Source organism: Lagopus muta, chromosome 6 (assembly GCF_023343835.1).
Source record: "Lagopus muta isolate bLagMut1 chromosome 6, bLagMut1 primary, whole genome shotgun sequence".
Taxonomy (NCBI): domain Eukaryota; kingdom Metazoa; phylum Chordata; class Aves; order Galliformes; family Phasianidae; genus Lagopus; species Lagopus muta.
In genome coordinates this window covers 50,286,913-50,302,537 of record NC_064438.1, presented here as the reverse complement: position 1 = coordinate 50,302,537, position 15,625 = coordinate 50,286,913, and the positions used below count along the sequence as shown (strand labels likewise).

The 15,625-nt window shown below is 43.6% G+C and overlaps 1 protein-coding gene across 8 annotated transcripts in view; it reads right to left on the bottom strand.

Annotated features, from left to right (window-relative positions):
• Positions 1–15,625, bottom strand: part of LOC125695282 (kinesin light chain 1) — a 58,922-nt gene that overhangs the window by 27,028 nt on the left and 16,269 nt on the right. Inside the window, exon 1 of one of the 8 annotated variants that reach the window (XM_048949508.1) lies at positions 12,785–13,051. The exons of 6 other annotated variants lie outside the window; for them this stretch is intronic. The gene's annotated coding sequence lies outside the window, so the exon portion shown is untranslated. Of the gene's footprint in view, positions 1–12,386; positions 12,507–12,784; positions 13,052–15,625 lie in introns of those variants that run through there. One more of the 8 variants, XM_048949510.1, reaches the window with a different exon arrangement.

Sequence of the window (15,625 nt, the reverse complement as noted above, 5' to 3'; positions counted from 1 at the left end):
GGAATCAACTCACCAAATCCTGATGAGCAGAACACTAATTACATATTTCCCATTTATAACCAGAGAAATACTACCTGAAATGCATAAATACCATTTTTTAAAATGCATACTCTAAAAATCACGTATAAATGAATTACATATAATTTAATGAAAGCAAGATCTGTAAATGTACAGATATTTACATATTCTAACAAGCACACTCGTATGAGGAACTGTTACGGGTTATGCTAACTGCAGCTCACAGATCAACTCTAATTATCATCCTGGATACTTACATGCCTTCAATTAACAATTTCCATCCTGAACACAAGAACAGAACCTTTGATCATATGGAAATAAAAAGGCAGAGGACATCTAGAAAACAAGCTTTCATTTTGTGTTAGAGAAGTTTGAGAAATCTCATTTATAATTATCCAGAGCTTCCCTACATTTTTTCCGTACTCCAAAATGAGTTTGTAATCATTTGTTTCTGTCTCATGTGAACAGGAGTAGCAATTCCTTCTGTGAGCTGCAGCGCTTTGGAGTCATTCTGTAACATCACAGATGGAAAGGAGGTGTGTGCTTGTGTGTGAGCAGCATATGGAGGTTTAAAATAAGAATTTGTACATATAAACCACAGCATCAAAATGAAATGAACACTGATAAATTAACAGCCACTCATTGGTACTAAAAGAATAAACGAATAAATGAAGTAATACCAAAAGCTGTATCAGGCCTTGTAAGTCTCAACCCTTCGTGTGAAAACGAGTAAAGTAGCCCCTGGGAAGTATCTATCCAACAGAAGAAAACCAGCAAAGAGACACATCTGGGTGCACAGTTGCATCTCAGGTGTGAACTGGCATCACGGGGAAAAAGTGGTTGACAGCGTTGTTCAGGATTTTGTATGTTATACTTTGGAGAACAAATGAGGAAAGGGAGAGTAACAAACATTCAGTTTATCATGTTATTGGGTTCTCTGTAAGTGTCAGATTAGCCATTAAATATTTGATATCTCTTAAGAGTAATGTGGTGGTGCAGTGCCATAACTATGATATTTTAAAAGCCCATTGGTCAACAGAGCATATTTGGCCATATTTGCAAACATAGTGATACAATTTGCTTATATATATATACACACACACACACACACACACTCTAGAGCTGACTACTTAAGCTCTTGAACTCCTATTTAAGGATCTCATAAACACAAATAATTTTGTGCTCACCTGCTTCAAAGAAAAAACAGTGTCATCTTCCTATAGATTCCCTCCAAGAACAAAAAGGTTCACCTGATAGCGAAATTTTATTCAGGTAGAAGAAATCTAAATAATTTCTGATTTCTTGAACGAAAGTACTCTTAGCTGTATGAGTCCTCCTTTCATGTGAAGCTTATGAAGCTTGGGAGATAATCTGTAATCACATGTAGCATCTGATCATTACTGCTTTAAAAGACAATTTGAAAAAAATTATCTGTGAAGTGCTGTGACAAATAAAATTCTCCCAATCCTCCTTCCTCCAGAGCAGCCAGGACTGCTGAGCACAGCAGAATGATGCGTCAGCACAAAAGAAAAATCATTTCCTTAACAGAAAAACTACAAGACCTGCTCAGGCCAGCCCTACTGCTCCTGCCATCTATATGTGCTGCCAACTCCTACAGACTTACTATCTGTCAGTTTAACCTTCTTCCTTCTCCAGTATTTACCTCCCAGTTCACTGGTACCAGTTACATTTGGATTTTGTGTTGAGGGACATAGTTTAGTGAGTACTATTGGTGATACGTGGATGGTTGGACTGGATGATCTTGAAGGTCTTTCCCAACCTTAGTGATTCTGTTTTGAATTATAAGGAGTCTGTTCAAGGGCTTTTAACCTGATTTCACTCCCAGTTTCTCCTTAATTAAATGACAAGGCTCAGTATCTTAAATCTGCTGTGCGCATGTCTCCTTCTGCATTACTTGCAGTCTCTAAGTCATTAATTCCCTGCTCCAACCAGGCACACGTCTCATTACATCACGGAAAGCACTGCTCTAACTGCTTTCCCTGCTCAGCTTAGTAACGGACAGCAGCGCTTCTCAAACAAACCTAAAAAGACCACAGGCTTTCCAAGCACAGAAAGAAAAGATCACCAACAAACGAAAGCAATGCAGATCAGCCTGCCAGGGCATGCTGAAAAAATATTGCAGTTCAAACGCGCTGCTGTTATTCTTTACAGTCAGACACGTCCAAGTCTAACAAAACAGATAAGCAAGAATTATTCTTTCAATCTAAGATGCTACTTTCTCTATTCAGCACAAGTCCCACGACTTAAGAAACGTACAACATCCTCTCTTCTTGGCTTGCCCTCCTTTTAACCAAAATGATCCTTTACGTTCAGGCCTTTTATTTCAATACTTGCCATCTCTGATGCCACAGAAAAAAAACAGCATAGCTTTTTCCCCGTGTTTGACGTACACAGGGCTGCAGTTGAATTCCCATGCTACATGAGACTCTCCTCATCATACTGCATTTGAATAGTATGAACCTCCAGAGAATAGAAAATCTTGAGCTGCATCTGGAAACAGCATACAGCGGGAGGTCAGGCTGAAGGTACGGTTGCTGACCCACTTCTATAATCAGAATGCTGCTGCTCGTACTGCCTCGGGTTTCCAAATATACGCTCTCAAAACGTCTTTGCTATTCAGCACACGTGCACAAAAGCTACCTTAAAAATAGCTTGGTGAGAACAATTAGCAGCACGTACTGGAGGCCACAAACCACCGACCAGAAGCAGATCGGCAGATGGAGCTGCACCTGACCAGCAACCAACTTTAAGCTGAGAGAAGTCCTTTAGAAAAGGATGTGTTTAAAAACAAAAACAATTCACACCTTGGACTCTTTTTTTTCTTATTAAATTCCTTCTAGCAAGCATCTGAATTAAAGCAACAACAAAACACATTATTGTGCTTCTTCTGCCAGCTTCCAGCTGACCCTGATTGCAGAAGCTTGCCCTGCCACTTGGTTTAAAACAAAGGTATGCAAGGTGAATACTATAAAAAGGACACGTCTAATCCTTTAATGTCAAGGGCACACATTCTAAGAAAAGCTTAGAATAAAATTTGTAATTTGGCCTACGACATAACATTGCAAGACATTTTTCTGGGTAAGCAAACATACCACGCAAAGGCTTAGTGCTTGTGAGGATCAACCCAGGGGTGCAAACTCCTGGAAACCCCATTGGCTGCCGTTAAGCCGAAACAATGTTAAAGTGAAAAGCATTAAAACGTAACTCCAAGTAAGCCTATAGCATGGCTGATGCTGACAGCTCTCTGACAAAGCTATGGGAATTCCTACTACAGAGCTCATTTACTCAGATTTCTGTATCACAGCACTACATCACAGCAACACTAGTGAAGCATGTGCATCTCATTAGCAATGACATCTGCAGTTTTATCAATAATAAAACACTATTTTAAAATATGTTTCTCATAAATAATAGACAAAAAAGAAAACCTTTTAGAGTAATTTCAGCCTTACTGTAGCAAGTAAACTACTTTCATTGGAATTACGACTTTCCACTGAAATAGTTAATTCAGTAAAACCTTACACAGCATAGAAGTATCTGGAGTGGCATAGAAGTGTGCAATAAATGAATAGTTCATTATTCCTCTTAAAGGCTGTTACGGCATTAATCCTTTGATAGTACTCCACCAAACTAACACTTCAAGCTACCATTTCAGTATCATGATACAGTTAAATCTCAATCCCTCTAAGACTGACAACCTGCCAACGTAACCACTTCCAAAGTCTTTTAGATTCAGCCACATCTGGAATTCCACAACTCTGCCAAATCCCATCTTGCCCCTCCTGGGCTCTTGGATCACAGTGCGCTATTCTTCCTCCAGAAAGAGGCATCTGCTTGGATCCTACATCCAGTCCACTTGCATCACAAGCATGAAAAGCTTAGGCTCTGTGCATTCTCAAGCCTTAGCATCCCAGGTTCCTAACGAAGATAGGTGAAAATAAAACCTTCCTATCCATTTGTTACTACAGAGATGGCTCTCTGTCAAAGCTGAAGCAAGCACACCAGAAATCTGACAGTGTGTGACAAGCTCTAATACCCATTTGTTAATTTTAGTTACGCCCATACAGCCTCTGGAGAGAGACAGACAGCAAGTCTCAGTCTCCTCCTCCTGGAGCAAGGCTTTGCTATTGCAGTACTGCTTTGTCAACACCAAACAGCCTCTGTCGCGCTCCTCCAAAGCTGCACTTTGTTTCTTGTGAGCACTAATAAGCACCTTCACGCAGCCACACATTGACCTCAAGAAAGCAGAGCATTTTGCCTGTTCACTACTGCACTGTCACAACATACCATAGGATTTACCTCATTCTTACGACCACAAAGCCCACCTCACTGTGACAACCAGAGATTAAGGCACATTTTAACACAAAGAGTAGTTACATAAAGGTAGAATAAGCATTCTTGAAAGCATCACAAGTTGAGTGATTTAAGAAGTCATCATATTCGCATACGGTTATTAAAAATACTTGTGACAAGAATGAAAGATACATCAAGAAAAAAAAAGCAAGGGTAATTATTCAAGAATTTGTATTGAAGTTCAGGATTTTGTTGTTACAAAGACATGCATTATAAAACACCTACTTCAAGTGGATTGAAAGGAAATTGTCACTATTTGTAAAGAAATACTGACAAGACAGTTTGAGTTACAAATCCATCACTATCAAATCCCACATTTTTTTACCCTCAGTATTCCAACTGTCTACATTAGTTTCTGTGTGGGAGCAGCACTTGGCTCCTCATGTGCTTACCAACCTGTGCAGCCACGTCTTCAGCCTATAGAATATATTTTTGGTAGACAGATTCTAGCTGATGAGAGAAATCTCTTTGGTGGAACAGGGAAATGCAGCTATAGCAAAGTGTTTTTAAAAATAAATGTCTTGAAATTTAAGCTGTCAACAGCATCTTTTTATCTTAATACTACATAGCATTCAGGTAAAAGTACAGGAATATTTCCAAGCAGTGCATTCTCCCTTCAAAGTTTAGGGTGAAGAACCTTCCCCTTTCACCCTTATGCTTTCACTTAAAAAAAATGAAACCTCCAAACACTCAGCTAATTCTTCCAAAATCACTACAGGAAGAGATGCAAAATGAAATAATCCAGACACAGAATCACTCAGGTTGCAAAAGACCTTAGAGCTCACCGAGTCCAACCACGATCTAACCATCCTACCCTAACTAAACATTGTCCTTAATATTAAGGATAAACTAATTGTGCATCATCAAACGTTCCACCAAACCTTTACAAGGGCAGTCACCAGGTACCAGACAGCACTTTGCACCTGACAAATTCAATCTCATAGGAAGCATAGCAAGTGATATAACCCCCTAGAAGAAACAACCTTGTATCATTCTGGGTGCATCTTAGCTCTCTGATGCAGTGTGCGACTGCTCTAAAGTGGTTAACCATGCCCTTGTTAACTCTGCAATCTGCAGTGCTTACTCACAAAATCACAGAATGGCCAGCGTTGGAAGGGACCTCAAGGATCATGAAGCTCCAACTCCCTGCCACATGCAGGGCCACCAACCTCCCCATTTAACACCAGACCAGGCTGCCCAGGGCCCCATCCAACCAGGCCTTGAACACCTCCAGGGATGGACGGGGCATCCACAACCTCTCTGGGCAGCTGTTCCAGCACCTCACCACTCTCTCTGTAAAGAATTTCCCCCTGACATCCAACCTAAATCTGCCCTCCCTCAACTTAGATCCATTTCCCCTTGTCCTGCTGTTATCTACCCTTTCAAAGAGTTGATTCCCCTCCCCTCTGTAGGCTCCCTTTAGGTACAGAAAGGCTGCAATGAGGTCACCCTGCAGCCTTCTTTTCTCCAGGCTGAACAAGCCCAGCTCCCTCAGCCTGTCCTCATAGGGGAGGTGCTCCAGTCCCCTGATCATCTTTGTGGCTCTCCTCTGGACCCTCTCCAACAGCTCTCTGTCTTTCTTGTACTGGTGGCTCCAGACGAGGCCTCACAAGAGCAGAGTAGAGAGAGACAATCACCTCCCTGTCCCTGCTGGCCACCCCTCTTCTGATGGAGCCAAGGATACCATTTGCTTTCCGAGATGAAAACAGTCAGATGGTCCTGAAGTCTCCAGGGCTAGGAGGTACGGAGTGGTACAACAGGGCTCCAGCCCTGTGTTTGGCAAAGTCACCTTTCCATCCTGTGCTCTCACACCTTAGGGTTGCACCACAGTTTCATTTCCAGCCATCTCACACCTTCATCATTTATCTCCATGATTGCTAGAGCACTCAGTGCTCCTTCAGGACTTTAACCTCATATTTAAAACCATTGCATTTGGATAAAACTGATTTGAAAGCAATCCTGTACCTAGGACGGCAGAACAATCACAATCCTAAAACATCCGTGCCACTAGAAACAAACTATCACACATTTTCTAGCATTGCACCAAGTGCAGCCACACTAGCAGAGAAGAGCGACATGGAAAAATAAAAAAGGAAGAAACAAACTCATCCAGCATATTTCCTGGCCATTTGTTAGCACAACAACTGGGTGGGGAATTAAGAAACAGATTCAATGGCTGCACAAATGACAAGCAGGCAGTGTAATTCAAACCTCCCTGACTGCTGCTTTTACAAATATGCTGGGCATCTTTACTCTCTACCTGCATGCTGCACAGACTCAAAACTTGTGTTAATTTCTAAGTCTTATTCTAACAGCAAATTTGCTCTAAAAGCAACATACGGCATATAATCTTAACTAGAAAATACTGTAAGAGAAATTGCTACTAAGTCAGAAAGACTTACCTCTTTCCTGAGCAACGGAAAAGAGATGTAATCAAGTAGAATGGCTTAGGCTGGAAGAAACCTCAAAGCCCACCCAGCCCCAACCCCTGCCATGGGCTGGCTGCTCCCCCCAGCTCCAGCTGCCCAGGGCCCCACCCAGCCTGGCCTTGGGCACCTCCAGAGATGGGGCATCACAGGAACAGCAATACTGGATGTGAAGACGAAGTCACCGTTGGTGCCTCTTGCCTTTCCAAAAGGTGACTTGCAGAAAACAAATTTTGAGAAATGAGGCCATCTGGCTAATACAGCTACCACTACCATAACAAAACCTTATTTGTCTTCTATGGGTGATGTCTTAAGCCACCAGGAACAACCACCAAGGACAGGAGGAGGTCTGTGTTCCAAGCACTCCAAGAGCAGAATACAGCTGCACCACATCCTCTCTATTAAATATGATTCTGCCTTACATTGACACAGTGACCACGTTTTCACACACTAAATCTTCCCAAGGCATACCTCAAAATTGACACTTCTTACTAAGGAGTGATTCTAGTGAGAGTTCTGGGTCACTGTCCCATGCTGGCATACTGACAAACACCATCACAGCTCGTGCACCACTCCATATTTCAGTACAGCAGTACATCCACAGAAATCATAAACAACAGTGCATTCTTAGATCTCCCATCCATTACTGGCTTATATGAGAGAGTCTTCAGAGAGAGAAACGGCTGTCAGGTATCTGGTGCAGACCACGGGCATTCACTCACTGAGGTAATGGATGGAGACAAAAAGCTGGCAGTGCTCCACACGCAGCCAGACATCTCATTCACATCCTCCTGCTACAGCAGCACAAGCATACCTGTCCATAACAAACAAAAGACCTGCTCCTTTCACTGTGTTATCTTGCAGACAAAGGTGAGAGAGAAAAATAACAGGTTCGGGGCTTAAACCCAGCCAAAACGTATCTATTTCCCTGTGCTGTTTCCATGTTAACAGAATGAGGATACAGAACACGTGGCAAGAGTGTGGTTCTACATAAACCAGCCCTGAGACTCAAGAGACTCTCAGCTATAACCTTAGACACTTGTATGTTACTTTTCTGTCAGCAGAAACAGTTTACGAGGCTGCTGCCTCCCCATCTCCTGCTCCAACCTCTTCTTACCATCCCACCACCCGTGCTAATCCAGATACACACAGCACTGATCGGTGGGGAGGAAATAATGCTGCTTCTCCCTCAAAACACTTGGGGGACACATCTAATTTAACCACTGAACAAATGACATGTTAAAGCCAACAGAGATGAGTGATGAAGGAGTAACAGCTGCCTCTCTGAAATGGAAGCTGCACAAGTTGGAGGATACAGCTGTGGCTTTCCTACGTGATACAGCCTGACACTGTTTGACAAAAGAACATCCATAGAAACACTCCATCTGAAGCACAATATGCTATGCAGGAAAGAAAAAAGAAAAAAGGGGACCCTCCTCTCCCCAGCACAGAACACACCTCCCTCTCCCATCAGCCCATAAACCTACATGGCATGCTTTGCAGATCACCCAGCTACCTCAGCTGGAAAGGAGCACACTCAGGATGCACCACAGGAACACGATTACTGCAGTCCCCTGGAGCTTAAAGCCACCTCCCCCTCTCAGGGGAATGGCACACACACGTACCAGCACACTGCCCTTCATCTTTTGGTAATATTTACCTACTGGTGCTGTTTCTAGACAAAGCACAGTATTAGAACTCTATGAACATTAGCAGTAATGTACTGCTGAGAGGGATGGCAGCACAGGATACAAGAAACAGTTCATCAGTCTATGTATACAAAATAGAGCGTATGTATACAAAATACCCAGAACTATGATATACTGATATACAGCCTGTTATCTGATCATTCTGACATGCTAGGTATTGTCATTTAAATGGACTGATTTTTAGATACAACTCTGATTCCTAGGATATACACAAAACTTATTGTAAGAAAAGCAGATATTAACTGTCAGAAAATAATATGTCGGAAAAATGCATCTGACACTTCTTGACCTTCTGAATGTAAATCAGTGCATCATTAACTTTTAAAATGATTTTCTGGGGTGCGTGCAAATAAACACAGGGCTGTGCTCACAGAGTGATTAGGCTGCAGTGAGCCACCACCCTACCCTGCCCACCCATAAGGAAGCTGTGTAACTGACCAGACTGGTTACATCCTTCACTCTCTTCACTTTGGAATATAATAAAGTCAGCTATGGTTCTGATGTAAGGACAGAAACACCACCTTAAAGCGATTAATGGGTTTTATGGCAGATATTTACAAAGAATCAAAATAGGAAACTGTTCTGTTTTAGGGTAACCTGACAAAGATATTTGAGTGTAATCAAGGCATGATACTGAGAAACCATGCAAAAAAATCTGCGTTTAAGTAGAATGTGGAAAGCACACTCGGAATAGAAGACTACATGCTTCCTAATTTAGGAGAGAGAAAAGAAAACAGGAAGAAAAAAAGAGCAATAGTAATTATTTGAAAAAATAAATTCAATTTAATTCCACCTGCAGGTCAAAGCAGCTTTCAGGGTAAAGATTGCTTCTGAGGGCACTGAAAAGAGCTGAACAGCAGAACCCAAGGGAGATAAGCTGGATTCAGAGAATCAAACCATGATTAAATCAACAGACAGATACTATTACTTGCATCTGTCTTCTTAGCTGACTCAATCTGTAGAAACTATCAAGTATCAGAGATTAGATATGCTAATTTTATATTGTATAAAGAAACTAAGCATTAACTGTGCTTCAGTGTTTGTCCTTTGAATACCATTTCTTTGTTCATGTACCCAAATACATTTTAGGTACTCATGCCTGCCTATCAGCCACGGCCTGTCATTACGCATTATATTAACTGTCTGCTACAAAAAACATCTTCCAAAACAAGCACAGCACTATCTGTCAAAGCACCTCGAACACAACCCTGTGGAAACAAATCCTGCATCACTGAAAGGACCTGTAATTCTGGCTCTTGCCCTCTAACAAAGTGCCTGGTTCAAATCCCCGAAGTCAAAGCAACAAACGCATCTCAGCAAATCTGAGCCAGCACGAGCGCCTGCTTTCTGGTCTGGCATTTATTGATTGTGGGGACTGGTAAGTATTTTTTCAAAGGAACCACACTTATTTCTACAGCCTGCTATTAGACAGGAAAACGTTCCACTAAAGAAACAACCGGGAGAGCCTCACTACCTCAAGCTGAGCATGACTCAGGATATAACTGGCTCTATTTTGAGGTCAAAATGCTTCTTTTTAAAATAAACACTTTGCCTTCCACTAGTACTTGGTTACCAGGAAGTACAGATTAGACATTACATGCCCAACGATTTTGTTTTAAGCAAAACAACAGTTAACATCTCAAAGAAACATTTTTTTCTAAACTTTGGTCAGTGTTTTCATAGGAGAAAATACTTGGAAAATATAAAGTGTTATGCAGATTGTGCTACGAGGAATGCTTGTAACTTCTATTGCAATGATGATGGAGTTGGTCAGATCCCACCTTTACGACAAATGAGTCATGCTGAGCTATACCTTGAGGCACATGGACAGCAAAAGGTTTCTTTAAATAAACCTGGTATGCTTGCCTTTGTCTTTGCTACTACACTGTTCAACATTAAGTGCAAAAACACCTTTTGCTTCTTTGAATGTACCCACGCTCATTTTTAATCCCTTTAGGAAAACAGTACTTTAAAAGTTATTTGTATACTTAATTGAGTTTTAAAATAATCATCTGGAAAGAAGCTGCTAATACCAGAATAAACCAACTTACACGTCTTCCAGAGATACTGAGCAGAGTCAGAGATGAAAGAGTAACTGCACGAGCCCACATGTCTCAAGAGAAACAGAAGCTGCATTACGTGGACTCAGCACAGAGCAGGAGGGTTCAGCATCTCCCCAAGCTCCTAATTAAGAGACATAGGTAGGTATGTCTGTATGCACTTGTAGATACACAGATCTCTCTCTGTGTTTAAACGTACACAGCCTATGGGTAGCACACAAGTGAGGGTTTTCTGACCTCGTTATGGTAAATTCTTCATAAACAGAGCAAGCAGCAATTGCTTTCATAACCCTTATGCATCCTTCAAGCAGTATTTTGATTACTGTATGTCAAAACATTCAGTAGACTTTCACAAATTTCATTCACATTTCTATGCACTACTCTTCTTTCGTTGAGCAAAGGCTTTTTAAAATTAGTTTCACTAATAATGCATTGTTGGCACATCCCAATACTGTACTGAGCAGCAAACGAAGCAACTTTATGAGACGTTTGGGGGATAGCATTATTTTCTTTTAAAATTACTTACAATTTTGTGTTTTCTTTTTTCTTTGATTAGAAAATGAATGGAGACCAGACTGACACCGTTGTTAGAATTTCTCTTTAGTGCAAGTGTCCACTTCGATCTCCACCCATCAGAAACAGAAAGGCTGCCAAACTTCAACTGCAACACGACGCAGAAGTGATACCGCATTGTTGTGTGACTTCACTAACTGCCCATTTCAGTGCTCTGCACTCTGCTACCTGGTTTTGCATTAAGTGCTCACCTAATTGGAATTGCAGTTTTCTACATTTTTGAAACTGCCACAAAAAGGTTATCTTAAACCATGTGTTCACAAAGAAAATGCAAAAAATCATGGCAACCCCTTACAAAATACAAGGCCTTCTGCTCAGAATCAGCGCAGAGATCAGTTTTCTCTCTGCTTCCAGTAAATGCTGAATGTGTTCCTTTCAATTGTCTCTATAATCCCAGGGTTATAATATCCTCTATCGTGTTTCGCTGAAGCTTTGGAATTCATAATCAATTAAAGTAAAGCCATTTTTAGAGCAGTTTGAAATCCATTCTGAATTCAAAAAGGTTTTGATTTTTTTTTTTTTTTTTTTTTTGTAAATCTCGAAGGTTCCTTTCTAGCTTTCCAATGCACACCCTTTGGGCATGTTTCCTATTTCAGAGAAGTGCAAACACAAAAGGGAAGTGGAACAGACAATTGCTTCCCAGAGTAATTGTTACCAAACCTTCTGCCATTTGCAACACAAAAATAACATTTTAAGATTCCTCGTTCAAGGCGTTTTAATGCAGGACTACAAAAAAAAAAAAAAAAAAAAAAAAAAAAAAACCAAAAAAACACGAGTGACATTCGCTCAGCATTCTGTTGTTTAAAGCAGGCTGTAAGAACAAACTTTCACTTTTTTTTCCCCAGCTCCTTTTGCTTTCTGATCATGTACCCGAACACTGCTGGTACAATGAAGTCGGATACACCGAAGGAAACCTTCCGTGGAGAAAAAAGCAAGGCGTAGAAGCACCTGACGGATGGAGCAGAGGCTCCCAGCGGCGTCCATCTGGGTGGTGCCGCCCCGGCCATGGCAGCGGGCTGCTCCCCGCTCAGCACGCAGGGAGGAGGCGCGGTGCCCCGGTCTGCGCTTACGCACAAGGGCTGTGCAGCTGTACCGACCTGACACCTCGCTAGCTAAACCAGCAGAAAACCAGAAGGATAAAACACCTTCCTAATTCACCTCTGCCCAAAAGACAGCACTAACGAGGTCAGTCAGGCATGAGCGTTATCTCGCCCCTACCGATTTACCTCCTTTAACTTTACACAAGGATGCCGGAGGACCTTCTTGGAGCACGGCACGGCGACCCGCAGCCCGAGCAGCGCCGTCCCCGCCGTCCCCGCCTTCCTTCCTTCCTTCCTTCCTTCCTTCCACCATTTCACACCGCCCCGCCGCGCCGTGCGGCGGCCCCACGCAGCGCCCTCGCTCAGCCCCGGCCCGCTCTCCCCTGGGCGGTGCCGGCGGCGCCGCAGCCCCGCGGGGGGACAAAGCGCGCGGCGCTGCGGGGTCGCCTGAGCGCGGTGACGGAGCTGTCAGCGGGGCGCAGCCTGCCGGCGCAGCCTTTTGTTGTCTGAGAAACGGGAGGGAGGAGAAAGGCGAAGATGGAAGAGGAAAGCCCCGACCCGCCCGCCCGCCGTCCCCCGCTCACCGCTCGGTGCTGCAGGCTCGGATGTGCGCAGCGCTCGCTGAGGCGGCGGGGGCCGCGCAGCCCGGGGAGAGGAGGCGGCCAGAGGAGGATGTCAGCGATGGGCGGGCGGAAGGAAAAGGATTGTTGGGGGGGGAGAAAGAGAGCGGGCGCCGCCGTGCCTTCGGTGCTTCCCGCGAAGAGCTGACGGGCCCGACCCGGCCCCCGAGGAGCGGGCGCTGACAGCTGCAGGCGGCCGCCGCCCCGGCCGCTACCGCCGCGCCCCGCCCAGCCCCGCCCTGCGCTCCGCCCGCCCCGCCCCGCCTGACATGGCGGCCGCCCTCCCTATCCCAGCAGCCCCGGCGCGCCCTCCTTTCCCGCCGCTCCCCCCGCCCGTGTGATGTCATGGCAGCCGTCCGCTGCCTCCCCTCAGCGCCGCCGCCATGGCTGCCTGCGTCCGACCGGAGGGGAAGGACGTGAGGAGGGGCTCTGGCGGTCCTGGGGCTGCCTGGGGAGAGGGGCTTAGGCTAAAGCTGGAGCGCAAACGCTGAGGTGAGGGCTGGGTGCCGCTCTGTGCTGTTAGTACTTGTCAGCATCCCTGTCTTCGTGCACGCCGAGCCGCCCCAAAGATCCCTGCTGTCTGACAGGTGTCGTGTAACATGGAAGAGTTTCGTGGGAACTCGGTGGTGTTGCAAGAATTAAATCTTTGCAGCTTCTAACTTCACTCCTGCTCTTCATAGAATCACAGAATCACCAAGGTTGGAAAAGACCTTCAAGATCATCCAGTCCAACCATCCACCTGTCAGCAGTAGCACTCACAAAACCATGTTCCTCAGCACAAATCCAAACGTTCCTCGAACACCTCCAGAGCCGGTGACTGCACTACATCCGTGGGCTGTATGTTCCGCTCTTTCAGAAAGCTAGTATTTCCTAATGTCCAGTCTAAACCTCCCCTGGCGCAGCTTGAAGCCATTCCCTCTAGTTTCTATCACCAGTTACACAAGAGAAGAGGCCGACCCCCAGCTCACTACAGCCTCCCTTCAGGTAGTGCAGTAAGATCTCCCCGAGCCTCCTCCTGGTCACTATTTTATCTATGTTCCATTGAGTGCATGTTAATCACTGAAATGAAGAAAGGTGGAAGAAACAGGAGTTCTGAGATGAACAATGCCATTAAATATGACAGTGCACTGCCACGTATGTTGGGAATCATTGGGAAACAGTGACAGCCTAACTTTATAAAAGTGTTATTAATGTCTAGACAATATTAAGGTGCATTATCATCTGAACGCTGTGTAACTCCTGCAGTACATATAGATATGAATCATAAGCTTATGGAAATATGGAGATGTAGTGGTGAATCAGAATGCGCAGCCTCACCTGCACGGTGAATTCTGAAATACACAAGGGAAGCTATGCTAACGTCTGTTTGTCTGCAAAGAAACAATCAAACAATTCTACAGAATGGCAGGGGTGAGAAGGCAGGATTCCTAAAAGAAAAATGGAAGAAGGAATCACAACTCATGCTGTAGTCAGAGGAGCCCAGCAAAACAAAGTGAGGGAAAAATGGATAGGCTGCAGAATGCATGAGCAGAGAGTCCCTGTGGGGTTTGAAAAGCCAAGGGCACTGTAGTATTGACAGGGAAGTCCAGGCAGTGGCCTGGCCAACTATGTGTAATTGTGGTAAGTAGGTGTCTGAAAGTAATATGAAAGGGGACAAAATGAAAAACCATTCCTTCATATGCATGTTTTTAAAATGAAGAGTTATGTCAGTTGGTCCACAAGTTCAGAGAATTTTCATGAATATGCAAAAGGTTTAATTAAAAATAGAACATGCCCTAATTACATGATTATGCAAGAGAACTGATTCAAAGGAACCCCTCCTGTCTTTTGAATAAACAATATTCATTGCTTTCTTCCTATCACACATTTGCTTTCAAAGATATCCTGCAATTAGCTGCTTACCCCAGGGAAATGAGTATCTCTTGAACAAAGCACCTACTCCAGCTTTGACCCTGATTCATAATATGCTGCCTAATGATGTATATGCATGCTTGCAATTTTCCACATAAGCAGCACACACTACAAGCTGCATCGTGCAGCAAGGCTGCTTATTGCAGAGGAACTAATGTGCAGTATTGCTTACCTCTGGATATGACACACAAAGAGGAATAGACACAGGAGACTGTCTCTTCTCAAGCTTCTGCCTGACCCAAAATATTATCATTTCTCTCCAGCTGGATCTTGTTTTTCTTGTTCCTTCTCCATAAGCTACCTGCATTCTTCCAGCAGAAAAGCTGTCTGCTGCCCACATTTCCGTCTTGTCCCAGGAAACTAGTTACACTGTGTGCCCTGTTTTTAGGATGAAGTGACCTAGACATACTGTCTCTAAAATATTCTTTGTTCAACGAGGTCACTATTGTTTTCTGCAGTCACCCAAGTGGGTATTAAAGTAAAATCCCCAAATATGTTATTTATAATTCTGAATTCTTTGTTCTCAATATACCCATTCCCCTCCTCTCCCATAAAAGAGTTTGGAATTTGCATTGGGATGGAGCAAATCAAACAGTTCAGTTTACGCAGCAGAAAAAGCTCTTATATTTTGAAGTGCAAGTGTGAGAAATTCACACAGCAAATCAAGATTCAGTTTGACTGACATCCACAATCAGAGCAAGCCTCTGCAAAAAAGTTCAGATTCATTTATGAAGTGTAGGTCACTTTATTTTACTACTGCTGTTATATCCTCTTGCCTTAGAAGATCCTTCTGCCAAAAGAGACAAAAGTTTTTTAAGTCTAAATTTACAGTCTATAATATCTATGACTTCATTCTATAAATATGGGCTACCATAAAGCATTTCACTGGAATAA